This window comes from Natrix helvetica (genome assembly GCF_964273705.1).
Source record: "Natrix helvetica genome assembly, chromosome: 1".
Lineage (NCBI taxonomy): Eukaryota > Metazoa > Chordata > Lepidosauria > Squamata > Natricidae > Natrix > Natrix helvetica.
In genome coordinates, this window is record NC_138548.1 from 17,461,046 (window position 1) to 17,468,303 (window position 7,258).

Sequence of the window (7,258 nt, forward strand, 5' to 3'; positions counted from 1 at the left end):
GTACATAAAAGTAGGCGCGTTGGCTAATAGTGTGCGTATAAATGCTAGAATCAAATATCATGAGAACACCAGGGTAGTGAGCGAGGAGGGAGGTGAAGAGGGTGAGAGACACGTATATATATATATATATATATATATATATGTATGTATGTATGTATGTATGTATGTATGTATGTATGTATGTATGTATGTATGTATGTAGAGCTCCAACTGAAAACCCCGTTGGGAAAATGAATTGCATTTTTGCCTCATCTAAAATCGGTCATGGGTTCCCCTCCCCATAAAACTCCTGAATTGAGGATGTGGGGAACTTCCGGTTTCAAATTCCCTCTTGACAGAACTGTGAGATCAGAAATTAAAGTAATTTAAGGCTGTAGTGTGTAAAGAGCCCTCCGAGGCTGACTTCTCTTTCTTCGACCACCCGTGAGCGCCTTCACCCAAGGACGGGACTCGCTCACTTTCCCTGGTGCTGCGGTGTGTGTGTGTGTGTGTGTGTGTTAATGTGACGTAGCAAGCAAGAAGCGAGACAGAGAATAAAATATTATTGTTAACCACTGTAAAATATAAATGGACAAAAAGTATGCGCGGGAGGATCCGAGAAGGTCAGGGAAGAAATGCACTCCAACGGAAAACGCCAGAAGGGAGAGATGGCAGGGGCAAGGGGAAGGGAAGGAACATAAAAAAATGGCCGTTCTAATCTTGTCATGGAACTTTTAAGGAAACCATTTCTGCCGATTCCTCCCTTCCGGGCGTCGTGCTCCTCGAGACCATGTCATAACAACAGAAAACAGAAGCCAAAGGATAAAAGATGGATGTCTTAAGTTGAACGGTGGCTGTGATGTGAAGGAGGAGGGGGGGGGGATTGGACAGGATGTGTGGTCTCAGTGGGGCAGCGCAGTCTAAGACCTCTTGTAGTTACCAATCTAGGCAAGTAGGTTTCTCAACCCAGGGATTGACCCCCAAGGCCCAGCCAAGCTTTCCTTCTCAGACTTAATCCAATCTGCTTGGCAACGAAGATTTGAAAAAGGCCCACTTAGTTCTAGTCATGTGACCAGACATCCACCTGATAGTCTAGTTCTGAGTTTCTCAACCTCACGTACTTTTCAGATGGGTGGACTTCAGTTCCCAGAATTCCCCAGCCAGCATGGCTGGCTGGGGAATTCTGGGAGTTGAAGTCCGCCCGTCTTAAAGAAGTCAGGTTGAGAAGCACTGTTCTGGTTTTTTCAGCAATTTCAGATTCCAAATTTGAAGAGAGAAAACTGAGCGGGAGACTTGATTTTCCCAACCAGAGGTTATAATTACCTAGGAGATTTGGGGTGATTTGGGGCGGGGGGGGGGGAGAAAAAAGAAGACGAAGCAAAGAAAACATCTTGAGGTGTTTTCCTGGAAAGGTTGACCACTCCCACTTTCTTTCTGAATACACCCTCCGGGGATTTAATAGTGCACAATATGTTTACCTCTGAACACACAAGGCTGCAACCTTCAGTTGTGTCCCAATGCAACTCATTTCTATACATATGGATATAAGGAGATTCAGTCCTCTCTTCACTGTACATGGGATTGCATCGCAATTTTTGTTGTTAAATGAACAATAGTAGCATTAAAAAAAAAAAAAAAAACCCAAGTGAGCCGAGCACAGAATGCATCAACCAGTTTCGGACCGCAATCAAACTCCATCTTTTTAACCTCTTCCCATCCCAGCCAATCTTGATGGAATGGAGTTTCTTGGACACCCAATTTTAGCCCATCTGCTAAAAAATTATAATAATAAATCAATTTCAAATAAACTACGGATAAATAACCTGGAGGGAAGAATTACATGAGCAAAAATGAAGCAGCCAAGGAAATGCAAGCCAGCAGTACAGGCACAACTTAAGTTATATTTTTGGTATTTCATACTCCTGCTGGCTTCTCTCCCTTGTGTGGTGTGTGTGTGTGTGTGTGTGTATTCGGCTACTACTCACTTTATGTTATGGTCTGTAACCTGAAAACATCCCAAATTTAAAGTGTTTGGGGTAGAGATGCTGGAAAATTAATGACAGTTTTGATCACCACAAACCTTCTTTTCAAATAGAATATGCCCTGCGAGCCCCCAAGCACACTTCCCCCGAAGTCCCACTGCCTATCCTGTTGAGGAGGGAATCTGAACAACCATAAGCAACCGCTTGAAATCTACAATTAATACAAAAAGGTCAGTAAAAGGAACTCTAGATCAACAGGGCAAGCCTACAGTACATGGGTTTGAATCCAGTTTAATTGTTAGCTCTCTCGTTTCGCAAACACACAAGCACACGCACACCCGTTCTCAGATTGTTGGTACTTTTGCAAAATTGCACTTTTTAATGACCAGTTCAGGAGAAACCACAAGATTTAATCCAGAGTCAAACATATTTGCTACTTTTGTAGGTCGGAGCAAACGGTTTGCACAGAGTCAACCGCAACCGGGTTTCGTTTAAACAAAAGTCATTGCCAAGGTTCATTGGGGAATTCAATTCCCAAGGCCTTTTCCAAAAGAACAGATTTACAGGACAGAAATTTTGGGTTGCTCCTTCACCCCAATTTCTTCTCTTTCAGCATTCTTGGAACTCTTACCTTCCACGGGCAAGGGGCCGCCTTCTCTTGGCAAGTGCCGCCTCTGGCATCTTCCTCCCCCATATAATGGAAACCGGACTTTACAAACCAATGCCTTCTTTTCACTGTTCCCCAAACTGTAACTTTAAGATAGGGTGAGCTTCAACGCCCAGAATTCCCCAGCCAGTATGGCCGACTGTGGAATTCTGGTAGTTGAGGTCCACCCTAGCTTTAAAATTGCCAAGATTGAGAAACGCTTCTTTAGATAATAACATTTCACTCCATACCGCACGCCCACTGAATCTAAAACCAAAGACCAACAATGTGCAAGTTAAAAGAAACGTTCTTTCCAGAAAAAAAAGCAGCAATGTAATAAAATTATATTGCAAAAGTATTTTTTTTAAATATATATCGCTTCTCTCCCTCCCAACCCACCTTGCAAAGTTATCCTGGTTTATAAGGAAGGATTGTCTAGTCAGATCCTATGCTCCCCCGCCTCCCCACTGACCCTTCCCTTTCAATCATGGCAAGAAGAGCCCTCATTTCTTCAGAAATTGCATTTTGTTTTCCCGAGGGAGGGAGATAGGGAGGGGTGGGGGTGGGGGTAGAGATGCATTACTCTTCCAGCAGATTGGAATAATCGAGTAGCCCAAGTTGTAAAAAATCCCCCAATAGCACCGCATAAGTAAATATATTATATATACTATTTTTTTCCTATTTATAACACAAGGCCTTTCAAAAAGCAATAATAATAACAATACTAATAATTAAAAGTGTCAGATTTTTTTTCCATCCTCTGGGATCTCTGTAGTGCGTTATGATGGCAGTTGACAGCAAGACAAGAAATGAAAACATGAAAATGGTTATTTCTGCATTTCTGGATGAGGTCAGCCTAAACCTAATTCATAAAAGTCTCTCTCTCTCTCTTTCTTTCTTTCTCTCTCTCTCTCTCTCCATAATATCTTCAAGAATGGGGCAGAATATCTCATCCAAGTTCTGAACTGATGCCGGGGGAATTTAGAAATTAACCCATAGGCTAATACAGATTTACAGATTCTTTACATCAGCATTCTGTGGAATCTAAATAGGGTATGAAAACTGGGATGACTTTTATATTTCCCAGTCTATAATCTTATAGGAGCCAAACAGCTGCTTTATCTTTAACTTCTTCAGTTGCCTAAGATACTCTTCCAAACTTTTGATTGCTGGAGATGATTCAGAAAATACTTCCAGGTAACCAACGAAGATGGGGAATTAGCACCTATTTTAGCAATGAACTAACCAACAAACAAACCCACTCACTACTTTGCTTTGCTTTTCTCAAGAAAAGCCACACACTCTCTCTCTCCAGAAAGGAATTGAAAACACGCCTAACATGAGAATTTTTAAAGCGGGTGCAAATTATGAGAGCTTCTACTTCACTTGCCCACTTGCTCCTTGTGTTCTGTCACCAGTGTAAATTGATATCTGGATCTCAACCCTACTACAATCAGCCCCAAGTGGTGAAGTTGCAGAGATATTCTGCAGCACTTATGCAGTCCTTTCAAATACTGCAAAGGAGAAACAACCTCTGCAGAACCTTTACTGCGCATTCGGGAGAAAGGGGTTTGCAATGAAAGGGGAGGAAAAAAACTCCAGCCTTTGGGAAAGTAAATCCAACTATCTCATTTCTCCAAATATCCCATCAATGTTTCCTCTGAATCTGAAAGGAACAAACTAAGAGAGAAATCTCTTCTGCCAGCAGCTGTACGTGTATACTAGTTCATGCAGTGCACATCTGTCTTGGGGTGCTGCGCCTTGGTGCAATAATTGTGCAAATGCATCACTATTTGTGTCTCTGGGAGGCGTCAAAATAATGCAGAAGAGGATTTATCAAAATGATTCTCGCTCGGAAGCAAGTCACCCAGTTCAGTTGCTGATGGCTACAGACAGGTCTGCAAAAGGGCCTGTCCCCAAACGATGGAGAAAGGTTGCCCCCTTAGCGTAAATGGACTTGAGTCAGATGGGTCAGCAGTCACATTTTATGAAAAAGCAACTTCCTAAGATCCTATATATTGGCTCACCGTCATGGTAAACCACTCAACTTCAATGCTTGGTATATATTTAGAATTTCTTTTTTAAAAAAAAACCAACAACCCTACAAATCCAAGGATGATTCCCAACAAGACCAATAAAATAAAAATCAATCTGAAGAGAAAAGTAGCAAAGGAGACTTCGGAGGAATTTTCTTGTAAAATTACTAAGTCTGGAAATTAAGAGAGCGTTTCCAAAGTCAAGGGGGACAAAATGGAGAACTTAAAAAGAGCCAATACTGTAGCCTTTTTTCTGACAACGAAGAAAGGTATCAAAATCACTGGGAATGTAGAAACAGCAATGTCAAATGCTGCCTCTTGTCTAAGGGCTGCAACCCTTAGGAAGGAACCCCAAAACTTCATGGATGAGATCAGAGGTGGGTTCCTACTGATTTGGACCAGTTCGGATGAGTAGGGAGTAACTCGGTCTGCCATGCCCCTGAACCGGTTCTATCGGTGGGGGCGGCGTGAGCACCAGACCTCTAGAAATCAGGCAAGGCAGGAGGCTGGGTGGATCTGCTCAGCAAGGAAGTAAAATCACCGACTGTATCCAGAAGTTGAGTCATGGCAACTGGATTTTTCTTTTCTTTCTTTTGGTTTGAAAAGTTTCATTGTGTTCCCAAATAGCTTCTTGGATAAGAAGTGAAACTTTCAAACAAACCACCCTGGAAAAGAAGTCCATTGGCCATGACTCAACTTACAGACAACCAGTGACGTGCAGTCAGGGGAGACACAGCCTCACCACTGTCATCATGAAAAGAAAAAAAAATGTAAAAGGAAAAAGGCGAGAGCTGAGGTCAGGCTGAGCTAGTTGCTGCCTCACCGTGGATGACTCTGCTTAACTGTTTTAAAAAGCCTCTAAAAAAGCGCCCTCTACTATGAGGCAGGAGAACTGCATGCCTCACCTAGTCTGACTTTAGGCTTTTTATGATCACTCGAGCAGAGTTAAGCAAGGGTTAAAAGCCTAAAAATTCCTGACGTAGGTGAGGCGTGCAGTTCTCCTGCCTCATAGTAGAGGGCGCTCGTTTGGGCGGGGCTTCTTCAGAGGACCCGAGGCAAGAGCAGAGTTGAAATCCTCTCTGAAACAGCTGGAAAAGGTACGTGTGGGTCGGAGGGAGGGGGAGTAATTCAAACTTCAAAGTGTAGTTTGATTGCAGGCAGAGCCATGTTGCCTTTTCAAACCTGTAATCAGTGAAGCTGGGCTGGATCCTTCCGGGGCTGGGGGAAAGTGTGTGTAGTCCAATCCAACGAGTGTGTGTGTGTGTGTTTGAGAGAGGGGGGAGGGAGGGAGGAAGGAGGGGAAGGGAGAAGAAAAAGAAATCTTTCGCAAAGGAGAAAAACAAATGCTGTCGCTTTAAATCGGAACTGAGCATGCCTGGCTGTGGAATTCTGGGAGTTGAAGTCCACAAGTCTAAAAAAATTTGAAACCCACCACTGGGTCAGTGCCTCACCAGCCATAAACCCCACCGCACGTCACTGCAGACAGCTCTGCCTGGATGACTGAGAATCTTCATTGACATATCACCAATTGTGGTTAACTCAATAGCAGGAGTCTCCAAATCTTTGGCAAATTCAAGACTTGTGTACTTTAACTCCAAGAATTACTCAGCTAGTCATGCTGGTTGAGGAATTCTGAGAGTTGAAGTCCAGAAGTCTTAAAATTGCCAAGTTTGGAGACCTCAGCTCTATAGCATGAAACATCACACAATAGGGTGGAGTCCTAATAAAAATATAAGGAACCTGGCCTTCAGTGAAGCACGCTGTTGAAATTCAGACTCTCCATCAAGGGCAAGGAACTTCTGTCCTTCCTGATGTTGCTGGTTAATTCCTAAACCCCAAGGGACATGGTAGTAATCTGCTCGAGGTTCAACACATCTGGAAGACCAGTTTCTCAGTCTTGCTCAAAGGTTGGCTGTTTTCCACACTGAAGCCACAATTGGAAAGCTTTGCAAAAGGAGACTTTCTTGGCTTGCCTACAACCAAAGGTTGGCCCATCATTTTGCCTAGCTCTTGTTCCCAATTGCTCGAAAAAAAGCCACCAAAGCCAAGTCCAGTACACTAGATTGCCAAAAGTATTCGCTCATAACTGCTTCTAATTATGTGGATGGGTGAGTGAATACTTTTGGCAATATAGTGTATATTGGATTGCAATGCTTGTACTAGTTATAAGATGAGACAATATGTATGAAGAGCACCGAGTTGGGAATGTCTGCTTCAAGACATTTTTTTTAAAAAAAAATTCCAATGCCTTTTTCCATCTTTTCCCATGTACAAAGAGCCTCTAATATACAAAAAAACCTTTGTTGTTTGACAAAAGGGGGCTGGGTTTTTTTGTTTTGCCTTCTCTTTCGTACAACTTTGGTTAACTCCGCTTAAATAAAACTAGTGGGTGTGACAAAAATATCAAATTCACATGAAGCACAGAGCATTTCAGTCCTCCGGCAGAATGTGAAATACTGTTTTCCAAGTTTTCAAAACTTGTTTTTGTTTTCAAGTTTTAAAACCAAATCCATACTGTAATGTTTTTGACACAAAAGACTGCTTCCCACATGCAGTGGCTCAGATGGTTGCGAGATCTTTGTTTTATGGAGTACGTTAAGATGGGAACATTTCCT